The sequence below is a fragment of the Petaurus breviceps genome, unplaced genomic scaffold (assembly GCF_028583685.1).
Source record: "Petaurus breviceps papuanus isolate PSGF00001 unplaced genomic scaffold, PetGlider_PUasm1.0 64, whole genome shotgun sequence".
In the NCBI taxonomy this organism is placed as follows: Eukaryota; Metazoa; Chordata; class Mammalia; order Diprotodontia; family Petauridae; genus Petaurus; species Petaurus breviceps.
The window spans coordinates 2,490,560-2,506,397 of NW_027186428.1; positions in this window are offsets into that span (position 1 = coordinate 2,490,560).

Below are 15,838 nucleotides of genomic sequence, written 5' to 3' on the forward strand. Positions count from 1 at the left end.
CATATCCCCAAATTATCTTCTTTCTCCAGGCACCCCCAATTCAATCCAAAAACTCAGTTCACAAAGTTACTAAGGGGCAGCTAGGTGGCACAGTGAATAGAGCGCTGACCCTAGAGTCAGGAAGACCTGAGTTCAAATCCAGCCTCAGACACTTGACACACTCGCTAGCTGTGTGACCTTGGGCAAGTCACTTAACCCCAATTGCCTTGCCTTCCCCCCTCCAAAAATAGAAAAATAAAAAACAATAAGTATGCTGTGTTGAAAATGCAGAGACCAAAACCAAAATGGCTCTTACCTTCAACAGCCAGCTAATCAGTACTGGTTGGCTGTCTGGCTGACTGACTTCAAAGAACTTCAACTCATATGAGAACCAACTTCTCCAGCCAGTGCTCATGGCATAGTGTCTGGTCCTAGTGGCATCCTTGAGCACTAGTCAATGCTCTTCTTATAATGAAATACCCAGAACTGACCCCCAGATGCCCACAACCCCACCATAGCAGGTGCTGTCATCACCTTAGAGGGGAAGCAGAATTTCTATGAGAATATAGGAAAGGAATTTGGATTTTCTGGTTTTGTATCTTCAGTGTTTCCCCAAGTACTTTGCCCATTGTAGGCACTTAATAAATACTTGTTACATGATTGAGGAAATGAAGTGTCTCTCTGTTTTCTCTCTTCATTTCCTAGGGTGATATCACAGGCCCAAGAGGGACTGATCATTCACTTGAGCTTTACCAAGGAGCTGAAAAATAAAACATACTGCTTTCATAGGGTTGTGCTAAATTCCCCAAGTGGAGAAGTGACCTGGTGCCCTATAAAAGACTGGTAAGGTTTATCACAAACATGGTCCAGTGCACAGAGTGCTGGGCCTGAAGTCAGGAAGACCCATCTTCCTGAGTTCAAATCTGGTCTCATCTGGTCTCAAACACTAGCTGTATGACCCTGGGCAAGTCACTTTACCCTATTTACCTCAGTTTCCTCATCTGTAAACGAGCCAGGGAAGGAAATGGCAAACCACTCCAGTATCACTCCAAGAAACCCCCAAATGGGCTCACAAAGTATCAGACATGATCGAAAAACCACTAAACAGCAAGGCACCTATTGTACTCAGAGCCCAGTGAGATGTGATTAGATAAGTATGGCCCTACAAATCAAGATAACCATAATATATTATTCATCCAATCAAGATAGAAGGGTCTCCCTGTGAAATATTCTATGTCCCACTCCCATCCCTGGGAAGATATGAAGTCTAGATGAAACAATCTTTTCCCTCACAAATTACGAAGTCTAGTAAGGGGATAAGATACAAATGTAGCATTTTGATACATAATAAATTGACTAAGAAGGTACAAACAAAATGCTGTGTCAGATCAGAGGGAAAGTCATTTCTAATAGGAAATCTCATTAACTTCACTGCACAGAGAAAGAAACTAAGACCTCCATACCAGGTGAGGGAATTTGCCCAACATCACACAAATTTGTACCTAAGCCAGGACTGGAACCCTGATCTCTTGACTCTAAACTGAGGAATCTTTTGATAGAGGAAAAAAATATTCCCACTGAGTTCTTGCGCTTGGTAAATTGCTGCCCAATAACACTATCACCAAGTAGATATTCCAGAAGTTAAAGCCTAGCTTTTATTATGCTTAAGCACAAGTTCAGAGCTCAGAAAAATAACTCTGAAACCTGATTAGGGTTCTAACAAAGCTCATGTGGTTTTCAATTACGTCAGAGAAACAGAGAAAAAAATTTTGTTTGTCCACCCTTGCCAAAGAAGAGGCAATCACACACACACACACACACACACACACACACACACACACACACACACATCCTTCCAAAGCTATAAAAGTTAAAAAGAGATTTAGTTTGACATCTATAGATAAACTCAGGCAAGTTACATATTAAAATTAAGTTTGCAAGATTTAGAACTTACAATGGAATAATTGAGAGGGGAGATTTATATGCCAAGATGGCAGGGAGGCTTTGAGATCCTTCCACAAATAAAGCAAGTCAAATTACTTTGGGAACCTGGCCTCTCTTTTGGCTTCTTATGGCTGAATGTCTGAGGGTCTTCACTAAATTTTAGCATTCTGTGGGCCAGGTTTCAGCCAGCCAAATAACCTGAACAGGAGAGTCAGCCCTGAACCTTGAATAATAAAATCTTAATAAAAGGAAATAAAAAATTCTTATGACACTTTCTATTTTTTCCCATTACTTCAGACTTACTCATACCTACATAAAATAATTATGGGTGCCTGTGTTCTCCCTCCTCCCAGAGACAAATAGTTACAGCTTAATGATTGTCTCTGATCCCTTAACCCAAAACTTGCATGTGTAATGAAGGACTTTTAGGTAGCAGTGAGGGGAGCCTCCTTTGCCCCCTTCCTAGGAGATGAAGGCCTTTTCATATCATATTGTACAGTATTAGCTCTTCTTTTTTCCTTTCCTTCTCCCTATTTTGCCAAACTGCCCCTGCCACATGGGGTAGACAGACAAGACAGAACATGCTAAGTTAGTAAAGGGGAGAGGGTTGTGTCAAAGGCAGCAAGTTATGGGTCACTCGTTCCTTTCTTTCCTCCACATATACACACACACAGAGGGCTGAGCCAAGTAGCAGGAGGTCATGGCCAGGCCCTTCACAAAGGCACCATGGGAGACAGTAGTCCTGGTTCTCTTGGATGCCTACCTCCCAGGTAGGACCCTTGTATCCTTGTTCTAGGGCATTCAGCCAACCTAATTCTCACTCATCCAAGTGAAAGGGAGGAAGGTTCTAAGACTAAAGAGCCTGGCACATTCTCAAAGTCACACAGCAGAGTTATGCTAATCCCCCATGTGCTAGGAGTAACAAAGAGAAGAAGGTATCTGGTTCCCAACCTCAAGGAATTCAGTTTGGGGACACAGGAGCAGGGTCATTCCCTCCCCTTAAGGAACTCAATTTAGAGGAAACTGAAGAAAAGATGACCCAGACCTGCTCTTAGAGAGTTCACAGTTTGAGGAGAGATACATATTAAAACATCAGATCAGTTAAGTGTTAGGCTGTGGTTCAGACTCTAAATACCACAGGAGTCTGAGGATTAAAGAGAGGGAAGGTTTCCTAGAAGAGGCTAGCCTTGTGGTAGGGTTTGAAGACTGGGCAAAATTTGGAGAGGCAGAGGGGAGGAAAAAGAACATTCCAGACAAGGGAACAGCATAAAGGTGTGGGGAAGCGGAAATAAGCCTGATATAGTTGGAGACCCTGGGGACATAGGCCAAACTAGAACTGAGACAAAGGAAGACTGAAGAAGCTACTGGATCTTTGCTTGGGGTAGACAAGAGAATAATAGCTGACAGGGAGGGAGGGAGAGTTGTCCAATTCTTACTTTTCTCTGCAAATAATATTACCTTTAGACTGGAAGTGACAACAAAAATGACTAATAGAGATTGATGCCCAAGATAGGTAAGGAAATAATAGGAGACCACTTGAAGCTGCCCCTGATGATTGCAAATCACCTGGTCCAGAGAAGCTATATCCTTGTGATGAGGTTTGGGATTGCTGGGAACCCTGAAATATCTGGTACATGGCAGGATACGCCCAGAATGAACTCACAGCTTGAACTGTCTTCCAGTCAAGTGACAAGATTTAGAGTTACACCAATAGAAGTGGCAACCTGCAACTTAATAGGGGGAGAGATTGATGCTTATACATGAAAGAATCTGGATAGGATTAAGAAGTGGTAAGTAATCTGGAGTGGGCCAAGTGTGACAGTGAAAGGCTATCAATTAGACTAATTAGATGATCTAAGTGGGGTTAAGGAGTGAAAGTAGTCTGGGTGGGCCAAGTAGGACAGTGAAAGGAATGTCAAGTAAACTAATTAGATGATGTAGGTGGGCTGGGGTGGGCTAGGTGCCTAGGGTAGGAGGCCTGTGATCTGGGCTGCTGAAATGTATGGGAAAATTCAGGGACTGGGTTTCTTTCAAAGACATGATCTTTTCCATGGTCCCATCACATGGGTCCAGGAAGAGCCAGGAGAAGTGATTATTGAGCTATGGTCAGTGATATTGGAAAGACCAGTGAAGAGGGTCACCATAAAATGAAGAGGTATAGGGTTAGGGGGGCTTGAGACCCCAAAATACCAACATGCCAGGTCCTACCAAATGAATTCAACTCAAATCTTCTCTCAACCAAAGAAAAGCAAAGTTTGTTAAAGATTCATCAGATTGGGTAGACTCTTAAGGAGCCTCAGTATCTGTAAACGCTTGTATTGGACAAACAGGCTTATATTGGACACAGAGCAAGTCTGTGCTAGAAAATTCTATGGCTCTCTCACACCACATGGAGGCAAGATGGGGTCTTATATACAGAAAGGTTGTGGGAGGAATCTAGGGGTGGTCTAGAGGAGGAGTTTGTCGAAGGTCTTCAGGAGGAGTCAATGAGGTCAGACTCCAGTAATGAGTTTGGGGAGGGTAGTTAATGAGGACAGACTCCAGTAAATGAGTGAAGTTGCTAGAGGCTACCTAGAGACACAGACTATGGTGGGCTAGGCTAGTTAAAGGGTGTAACTGTTGATTTGGGTATAGATATTTTGATGGGCTCAAGGGTGGGAAGTAGTAAAAGTAAAAGATTTGGGCCTAGCTATAATGAAAGGCTTATGGCCTCAGGCAAATGCCTCATCAAGTGGGAAGATTCAATCAGAGTTCAAGGGGGTTCCCAGAGCCTGTACCTCATCACCAGGAGAAAAAGCAGCATAATTGGAGGACAAATGTTGGCCTGGTTTTCAAAAAAGGGAAGAGAACTGGGTCTGCAGATGGTACTTGACTTCAAATCTTGGGGAAAGTCTAAAATAAATTAAAGAGATGACTGGTTAACATCTAGAAAGGGAAACAGTGATTACAACATATCTCAAAAAAAAAAAAAACAGGTCGTGCCTAGCTAACCTCATTTCTTTTTTTAATGGGATTACAAAACTAGTAGATGAGAACATTATGGATATAATTTACTTAGATTTTAGCAAGTCTATATTTAGCAAAATAATATTCTTGTGGAGAAGATAAAGGGCTCTAGATTCAGCAATAGGTAATGCAATCAAGTTGAATATAGAACTGTCTGCACTGCAAGCCTCAGAATACTTGTTAATGGCTCAATATGCAGGAGGTATCCAGGGCAATACCCCAGAGATCCCTGTTTGGTCCTGTGCTCTTTAATGAGTATCATTGACTTGGGTAAAGGCAAACATGGTGCTGCTCATCAGATTTGCTGATGACTCCACATTCATCATAGGATACTGGAATGCAAAAGCAGGAAAACAATAGGGATCAAAAAGCAAGTTTGACCTTGGGGTACCAAATGAAGCAGGGCAGAGACTAACAGAATTTCGTCAAGAAAACAAGCAAACAATCTTTCTCCATAAACCAAAAAGCAATTCTACGCATAGACATCACCAGATAGTCAATACTGAAATCAAATTGATTATATACTTTGCAGCCAAAGGTGGAGAAGCTCTATATGGTCAGTTAAAGCAAGACCTGTAGCTGATGATGGCTCAGATCATAAGCAAAATTTTGCAAAATTCAGAAATTCATAAAAAGGACAAAATTGAAGGAAGTAGAGAAAACCATCAGACCAGGGAGGTGTGACCTAAATAACATTCCTTGTGATTGTGAAGTGGAAGTGACAATAGATTGAACCTATCAAAATATCTATACCCAAATCAACAGTTACACCCTTTAACTGGCCTAGCCCACCATAGTCTGTGTCTCTAGGTAGCCTCTAGCAACTTCACTCATTTACTGGAGTCTGACCTCATTAACTACCCTCCCCAAACTCATTACTGGAGTCTGACCTCATTGACTCCTCCTGAAGACCCTCGACAAACTCCTCCTCTACACTACCCTTAGATTCCTCCCACAACCTTTCTGTATATAAGACCCTATCTTGCCTCCATGTGGTGTGAGAGTTCCATAGGATTTTCTAGCACAGACTTGCTCTGTGTCCAATATAAGCCTGTTTGTCCAATACAAGCCTTACAGGTACTGAGGCTCCTTAAGAGTCTACTCAATATGATGAATCTTTAATAAACTTTGCTTTTATTTGGTTGAGAGAAGACTTGAGTCTAATTCATTTGGCAGGACCTGGTGTGTTGGTATTTTGGGGTCTCGATTAGATTAGATCTTACATCTTATTAGAACCTGAAGAGTATAGAGCCTGAAGAACCATGGTTCAAGATGTTGTACAGGAGGCAGCAACAAAAACCATTCCAATGAAAAAGAAGAGCAAGAAAGTAAAATGGCTGAATGGAGCCTCTTCAAAGCTGAGGAAAGAAGGAAAGGAGAAAGAGAAAGATATACCCAATTATATGCAGAATTCCAGAGAATAGCAAGGAGATATAAGAAGGTTTTTTTAAATAAGCAATGCAAAGAAATAGAAGAAAACAATGGAATGAGAAAGACAGGAAATATCTTCTAGAAAATTAAAGATATTGACACTTACTAGCCCTGTGACTTTGGACAAGTCACTTAACTCCAACTGCCCTCCAAAAAGCAAAAAAAAAAAAAAAAGAAAATTAGAGATATCAAAGAAGTGTTTCATGCAAAAATGGGCATAATAAAAGACAAAAATGGCAGGGCCTTAACAGAAATAGAAGAGATTAAGGAGAGGTGGCAGGAATATACAAAAGACCTCCACAGGAAAGATCACTGACAACCACATTACTGATCTAGAGTCAGACATCCTGGACAATGAAGTCAAGTGGGTCATGGGAAACATTGCTAACAATAAGATTAGTGCTATTTAAAAACCTAAAAGATGATGCTCTTAAAGTGCTGCACTCAATATGCCAGCAAATTTGGAAAACTCAACAGCGGCTGCTGGATTTTAGAAAAAATCAATTTATGTCCCAGTCCTAAAGAACGGAAATTGAAGTAACTTAAAGTGAATAATGAGTTATCAACAGCAACCTGTGTCAAGGAAGAACAATCAATCATTCAATCAGAGGTAGGAACTAAGTTTGGACAAGACCTAAATAACTATATTGAATGAATTAATCAACTCTAGGCTTTTGGCTAAGTCCAAAAAGTTTTAATTATTTAAAAGCTCTTGAAGGCCATTGAGGGAAATGAAATGAAACCACAGAGGAAGCATGTCTGGGTTGATGGAAGTACTTGCTTAAACCCTGTGGAGCTCATGTGAAACTGGAGCATTAGTTTGCAATGACAGATCCAAGCCTGGTGGCTTAGATGTTGGAATTAACCTGAGAGTAGGAAAAGGTCTCCACCTTGGCCTTGATCTCCTTCACTCCACCCCTACCCCCCATCCTTGGCTGGAGGAGGACCTTAGAAACTTGAAAGGGTCTGGAGATTTAGATTCCCTGTTGCTGTCCTACTACAATCTCCCCACGGTAGGGATTGCATTGGGAGGAGCAGACAGAATGGATGCAATGAGAAAAGGAAGTCTGAGGCTCTCTAAGGAGCCCAGCAGAAAAATGTCACTGTCCCTAAGGGAGAAATCTTGAGGACTCCAACATAGTCCATAAGGCATTAACATCAAGAACTTCTTCACTTTAGAGACAGCAAAAAGAAACTAACAGAGGAAAGGTTTTACAGGAGATTAAAGCAGTTTAGTGAGAAGGAGGACTAGAACTCAGGTCTCCTGAGCCACTGACCATCTGACTGGCTTTTCTGACTTGAGCACACCTACTCCCTAATTCAAAACCTTTATAGAATCACAGAATCTGAGAGTTGGAAGGTACCTTAGTGGTCATGCCATCTCTAAAGTGAAGAAATTCTTGATGTTAATGCCTTGTGGATCTATGATACAACTAGAAGAAAAGAGTGAAAGTTTTTGGAAAAGGGAATTGAGAGACCAGAGAGGAAAGGGATATTGGGACTAGATTTTGAAGGGTCTTGAATGCCAAGGGAGCAGTCTGGGAAGGGTGTATTTAGGGCAAAAGACAAACCTGGCTATATATGACCCCTTGTCCAGAGTCAGGCTTTGCAGGAAGAAAGGAGAGGGGCACTAGAAACAGGAGAACCTACCAAGTCCTAGATCTTTACAATAAGACCCATTCTCGTGATGAAATGGTGAACCATTAGGGAGCCCCATGTCTTCTTGGATTCGAAGTGGGATAAAGGCATAACCTGCATCTGACAGTTTAGAGATTGGGAAAGCTGGTTTTCTGGGCTGGGCCTGAATCAGACAAAATGAGACACTTAGAGATCATTCTAAGTTAGCAAAAAGAGATTTTCTCAGGCAAAGCAAGAATATTCATCAAGGATAGGCATTGAGGACACCAAGATATCCAAATTTTTTTTTCTTTTCTTTAATTTTTTTACTAGTCAAGCATTAAAGAGAGTTCTTGGATTTCCTTGTGGAGGCTTTATACTCAGGTAACCAGGAAGTGATGTCAACAGCCTGAGTCTTTAGTCCCCTAAGCAATCAAGTCTCCAGTATGGTCTCAATAACTTTTTTTTTGAGGCAATCAGGGTTAAGTGACTGGGCAAAGGTCACACAGCTAGTAAGTGTCTGAAGCTGGATTTAAACTCAGGTCCTCCTAACTCCAAGGCCAGTGTTCTATCCACTGCACCAGCTAGCTGTTCCCTCAATACCTTTTAAGGAAAAACTAGCCTCACTTGTATAGAAGCAGGGGTTAGGATATTGCTCCTACATAGCTGGGTTTTAGTGCCATTTCCTTTGCTGGGCTTCAGTTTCCCCATCTGTGAAATGAGTAGGTTGGACTATGTGGTCTTGAAGGGCCCTTTCAGCCTAAACATTTTATATTTCAAGATGCCATCTCTTCTCTAAGAGAAAAAATACTCAATGTCATTGGTAGTTTTTAAATACATTCAGCTTCTTGAAGGCAGGGGCTCAGATCTGATAACTTCAGCAGATGCCATATTGCCCCAAGATTCTGTATCTCTAGAAGACAGCTAAAAATAGAGCAGGTTCATTTAGAACTCTAGACTATATCAGATCTAGAGGGAACCTTCTCATCCAACTCTGGTTTTTAATTTTTTTTCCTTTAATTAAAAAAAAAGGTGTTGGTTTTTTTAATTGAGATCTTTAGTTTTTAGCTAACAGCCCTTCCTTGATGAACCTCCCCTAATAATAGTTTAATAATAGATTGCACTTTTGCCTTTGATCTTCTTGGGATATATGCCCAGTAACAGGATGACTAGGTCAGGGGATATAATAGGTTAGCCACTATTTGACATTGTTTTCTGAAAGGGTTAGTCCAATTCACAGCCCTACAAACAGCATTGATGCCCCTATCTTTCCTGTGCCTCTAACATGGACTGTTTCCATTTTTTTTTTTTTTGCCACCTTTGGCAATTTACTGAGTGTAAATCACCTCAGAGTAACTTTGATTTCTGTTTCTCCATTGGTGATTCAGAACATGTTTTTGTGTTCATTAGCTATTCTGATTTTCAAAATTGTTTTGTTGGACAGCATGGTGGATAGAGGGTTTGCTTCAGGCAGGATGATGGATACTGGTTGTAAGACACTGGACAAGTCACCTAATCCCTCAGTGTCTCAAAACACCCCTTCAGATATATACCACCCTGCTGCTAATCTGCATTAATGATGGGAGCTTCTTCGGGAAGTTCCATACACCAATGAAACCGCAGGTCTCAGCCAAAAGAAGTAAAAACTGTCCATATCCTCTGACCATTTGTCAACTGGAGAACAACTCTTGCTCTTATATATTTGTCCCAGTTCCTAATGTGTCATGGATATCAGACTTTTAGCTGTTTGATGCAAAATTTTTTCCCATTTGGTTTGTCTTATTTTATCTGAATTCCTTTTGTTCTTGCAAGAACATTTTAAATGTTACATAATTTAAATGGTCTATTTTTTTCTTTTATGATCATATCTATCCTTTGGTTAAGAATTCTCCCCTGAGCAGTCTGTCATTCTTAACAAAGGCCCCCAGAAGCCATTTGGCCCCCCTTCCTTGTCTGAGCCCTCTTTCTTGTGGTTCCAACTTCAGAGAGAGGTCACAGTGGACAATTCCAGAACATTCCCTGCCACCACTTCTCTGGCAGTTTCCCAGCCATCCCTGACCCAGCACTAAGGTCAAGATCTAGCCATCCCTGGGAAAGAAGCAAGGGAGAACAAAGACCAGGTCAGATCTGGGCTGGGCAACAGTCTCATAGAATGTGCCCATAAACTACAGGCAAGACAGTCAGGAGAAAACACACATACACACAAACACATACTTGACACAAATCAGGGTGGGTTGAAAGAAAGAAGAAGGGGCGGCTAGGTGGCACAGTGAATAGAGCATGGACCTGAAGGACCTGAATTCAAATCCAGTCTCAGAAACTTGACACACTTGTGTGACCTTGGGCAAGTCTCTTAACCCCAATTGCCCTGCCCTCTCTCTCCAAAAATCAAAAAAGAAGAAGAAAGAAGAAAATCTAGCCAAATGAGAAAGGAATCATCCTTAGTCTCCCAGCTCTCACATTTCTTTCCTTTTCCAGATTTACTTGTCTGGAATTCTCTGAATTCTCCTCTGAGCCTCTTCAAATCCTATGTCCCTTAAGGCCCAGCTTGTTAGAATCATGAAATATCAGAGCTGGAAGGAACCTTTGAAGTCATAACTGAACCCCTGAATTTTACAATGAGGAAGTTAAGACTCAAAGAAGGAAATGATTTACCCAAAATCGCACAGGCAGTGTTTGACATGGGACTCATCTTCCTATTTTCTAATTCCAAGAATAGTGTTCTTTCCATTATTCCATGATGCCGTTTTCATATCTCCTCCAGGAAGCTTTCCCTAATCTCTCTGACCAACCCCCACCCCACCCCCCCAAAATCTGCTATTACTTTGTCTTCCTTGAATCTACACAACTCTCCTTGCTGACCCAGATTCCATTTTGTTGTGTTATCATTGTATTGTCATCTCCTTGCTAGAATGTGACCAAGTCAAGGTTTTGTCCTGATTCCATGCTTAAAGAAGCTTTGGTTTCATCTCTCTGGAGACTCCCTTCAAACTTAGTAGACCATTTTTCAAGAATATTGCCATGCAAAGAAATGGAAATTGAAGAATCAATTGGGGAATGGCTGAATAAGTTGTGGTATATGATTATGATGAATACTATTGTGCTATAAGAAAAGATAAGTAGGTGGATTTCAGAAAAACCTTAACTGATGCTGAGTGAAGTGAGCAGAACCAGGAGAACATTGTACACAGCAATAGAAATATGGTGCAATGATCAACTATGACAGACTTAGGTCTTCTCAGCAATTCAGTGATTTAAGACAATTCCAAGGGGGTCATGATGAAAAATGCTGACCACATCCAGAGAAAGAACTATGGAGTCTTGTAAAGGACCACAGGCCAGAGGGACTCTGACCCTGGTGGTTGAATAAACCCTCGCAGCTTAAGAGCCTGCTATCAGGCCTGGATTGGTTCTGGGAACAGGGAGATGAGCAGTGTTGGGGGAGGGGAGGGCCGTGAATGACATGGTGTTGCAGCTGGGAAGGAGATTTGTGGCTTTGCTCTATAAAAGCTTCTGCTTATGATAATAAAGTTGGCTCTGTTTTTCACCACTCTCTTTTATGCACTCTCTCAGCCTCTGGGTAAGCAAATCTTTCCCGCCCTGCTGCTGGACAGCAGGGCCCCTCACAGAGTCTGAATGTAGATCAAAAAGATTCTCTTTTGGGGTGGCTAGGTGGCAAAGTGAATAGGGCACTGGTCTTGGAGTCAGGAGGACCTCAGTTCAAATCTAGCCTCAGACACTTAACGCAAAAACTAGTTGTGTGACCCAATTGCCCTCCAAAAAGCAAAAAACAACAAAAAAAAGATTCTCTTTTTTTGTTTTGTTTTTTCTTTCTCAAGGTTTTTCCGTTTTGTTCTGATTCTTCTTTCACAACATGACTGATATGGAAATGTGTTTAATACATGCACGGTCTATATCAAATTGCATGCCGTCTTGGGGAGGGGGAAAGTTTTGGACCTCAAAATCTTGTAAAAGTGCATGTTGAAAACTATCTTTGCATGTAATTGGAAAAAATAAAATACTGTTAAGTGGAAGAGGATTTTTTTCTTTAATTAAAAGAATATTGTCATGAAGAAAAAAAAATTAGCCCTTTGATAATGAGCTTCTCCTTCTTTTGCAAGGCTGGTTCTCCAATGAGAGACCGATAGTAATAGTGATCACAATACAGTTGAGTACTTCAGATTCACTTGACTGATCGACAGCCCTTTTGTACGTTAGGAGATAGTGAATTGCTGTGATTGAAGAATCTTTCACCTCGTGGGAAACCCCCTGGTTCCCTGCCCTTAGCTAAGCTTGCCCTTTGGTCTAGGTGCTGGTCCCAGGGGGTCCCACTCTGAGCCCTCCCAGGCTTGCAGGATGTCCCCAAGCTGCACTGACAGAGCCTGCAGGAACCCAAGGGACCACAGTGAGGCAGCAGAGGAGGGTTAATAACACTGGTAACTCCTTTATACCTAAATGGATGCCTCCATGCAGACAGGCAAGCTGCAAGTATTTATTAAGCTCTCTGTATGTGCCCCGTCTAAGGGCTGGGGATAAAATACAAGCCCAAAGACTGGCAGTATCTGCCCTTGAGGTACTTAACTTCTGATGAAGGAATGGGAAAGACACATAAAAGGAATAGGAAGGGGTGGGTGGGGTACAGTTCACAGTGATAGAGGCACCACACCTCTTCTCATGGGTAGCTCCTGTCTTTGCCCTCAGGCGAATTGTTGCATGACACTGAGAGCACAAGCTGTGCCTCCTTTATCTTCCTACAGGGCCAGCCCACCTTCCCTTTCTGTCACTCTGCTCTCTGATGGCTTCTCCTTCCTGGCATCTCTTTTTGCAAAGTTCTTTGTTGCCAATATATCTGCCCACTCACGCCTCCTAGGTGTCTCTGCTTTGCCATTTGGGTGAACTCCCAACTTTGACTTGTCAGAGACTGTGATAGCCTCAGCAGAGTGAAAGGAAGAATTCTGATATTAAAAAAGATGGGCCTTTCTTTCAGTGGAAGTTTAAGAGATGGTTGAATTTTAAATGAATGAATTTTATGATTTATAAAAGGCTTTCCTCACAACTACCCTGCAAGATGGTGTTCTTTTGTGTGTGTTTTTTTTTACTTTTACAGAAGAAACCAGAGAAGGTAGTGACCTTAAAGAACATGTAGGCCAGCCTCCTCGTTTGCCTCCCAGGAAAACTGAAAGCTAGACAGGGGCCTCACCAATCACACTGAGTTACTAGCAGAGTTGAGAGCAGACCCTTCCCCCCAACTCTTTCTTCCCATGCAATGGGTTTTGAGGGGACAGGACTGGACATTGACTGAAGGTGTAGCCCTGACATCTTTGAGCCAAAGGGAGAAGGGTGTGGAAAGAGGGGGTGCTGTTTCTGGAATCTAGACTTGGTGAAAAGAATCCAGTAAGTGTAATAAGGAAGCAGGGAGTCTGGCAGTGAGGAAGAACAAAGAGAAGGCTCCTGTTATCTTCCCATCTTCTGAATCAGAGATCACCCAGGCTTAAGGCATAGATTGGGCCATTTATTGAAGATGAGGATAAATAACCCTATAAAACAAGTAGAAAACTAATTCAGGAAAAAGGGCCTTTCAAAAGCTTATCCTCTAAGAGTTTTGGTGACGTGGTTCTTTCTTCCTGTAGGAAGTCCTTCCCACTCTCCTCTGCAGCATCCCCATGTTTGTGCAGTCCAGGACTTTGTCCTAGGCCCTCGGTATTTATTGAGCATCAGTCTCCTCCCATTCAGTCATCTCCTTGCAGATAACTCTTGAATTTCTATGGCCCAGCCCTAATCTGTCTCCTTAGCTCCAGTGTTCCACCTCTAACAAATATACCAAGAATATGTCAAACTCAAGTCCAAAGTAGAACTCCTTCTTTCTCACTAAAAGCTTCCTCCTAACTTCCGTATTTCTGTTGAGTGCACTGCCATTCCCCTAGTAACTCAGCTTCCCAACCTAGGATTCACCCTCAGTTCTTTGCAATCCCCCTTCTTCCATATGCATTCTTAACAATTCCAGCTCCTCAGCATCTTTTCTTTTTTTGCTTTTTGGAGAGGGGAAGGGAGGACAGTTGGGGTTAAGTGACTTGCCCAAGGTCACACAGCTAGTTTTGTGTTAAGTGTCTGAGCCAGATTTGAACTCGGGTCTTCCTGATGCTCTATTCATTGCACCACCTAGGCTGCCCCTCCTCAGCATCTCTTGAATCCTTTCCCAATCCCTCCATTTTACACCACTACTCCTCTCCCCCTCTTCACCTTTTAGACAATTGCAGTGGCCTTCCCTACTTCCAGGCTCACTTTTCTCCAATGAGCTGGGAAACTGATATTCTCAAAACACGGGCAGCACTCCCCTCTAGAGCTTTCGCTGGCTCCCCACAGCCTCCAGGACAAAAATGCAAATTTTTTCTGCAGGCATTTAAGTCTTTCATTTGGATCCAGCCTGTCTTCCCAGGTTGATTACATAGTCCTCCCCCTCACCCTTCAGTTCCAACCAAACTAACATCCTTGCAGTCAGTTCTACTATAACTTATTTTGAAAAAATGCTAATTTGTTCTACCACAATTGATAAGGAACAATCTCTGAGCATGACTCGAATTTCCAGTTTGAGATTTTGTCAGAGAAACATCAGATATGCAGAAAACTGCACCACTTCCTTATAACTTACAAGCTGCAACCCATCAGATTCAAGTCATTTTCAAGGCAGAGTGCCCTATCTTCTGGTGCAGGAGGTGGGCGGTGGCCAGGTCTGAATCTGGTCCAGATTGAACCTACTCCATCACCAAATTGCTCACAAGGCCATGGAGTGGTTGCTGATGTAGCCACTATCTTAATATGTTTAAATACATATATGTGATGCCCATAGCCCCATCTTTTGCATAAGAACCAGGGCTTAGGCTTTGAGATTTTTTAGCAACTCATGTTTAGTTGTAGCAGAACTAATCTCCTTCCATGAGAAGGCTCAATAACCCTTCAAGGTCCAAGTATCACTTCCTTTCCAGATTCCCACCTCACATTTTGTCTTTATGTCTCCTGTACATAGACAGTGGGCTAGGTGTTTGCTTAATGAAATGCTTATTGCAACCAAGAGACAAACGAACTTTAAGCGGGTCTCTTTGGTCTATCCTCATGCATTAGTGTGCAGTATATATAGAAAAACATGTGGGGGGAGGGGGTGTCCCAGATATGGTTGGAAGGACCAGCTTGTCCAAGGCGAGAAAGGTAAGAGGTTGGGAGATAGACTAAGGTGTCAGGTTGGAAAAGCCCCAGATTGCTTTATTCTAGAATCTAATATGGTCAGAACAAAATAACTCTGGAAGGTTACAGGAAGGCCGTAAGAGATTTGAGACAGGGAGATTATGTTGGATCACCACCAGATTCTCAGCCTTGCCTTTTTTTTTCCTCTAAGAGGAGAACCATACTCCAAACCCCTAGTTCTAACTTTCCAATATCAGGTTTAAATATAGATGGCTTTAAATATAGGTGTTCTTTCAGGGAAAAATCTGACCCACTCCCACCCGAATCTCTTCTCCAATCTCTTGAATAAACATGTTTTGTGGCTTTAGATGAAGAATCATACATTAAGACCTTTTACCAAACTCACCAATCCCATCTGCCCCCCTCACAGCACTTATACTATTTAGGGTTTAAGGTTTTAGTTGTATGTCAAGGCGGGGGCTGTCTGAATCTAGCTGAACTTTGCATCTCTCTCTGGGCATAAGTGATTAATCAATGCTTAGCAGATAAAAATTAGGGGGAACATACTAAATGTTGCCCCAAAATGGGATTGAAGGAAGGGGGGAGGAAAGGATTCCTCTAGGTGAGATTAAAGGCTTGAGATGGCTGATACAAACATCTGGCAAGCCCCCACTGTGCACTA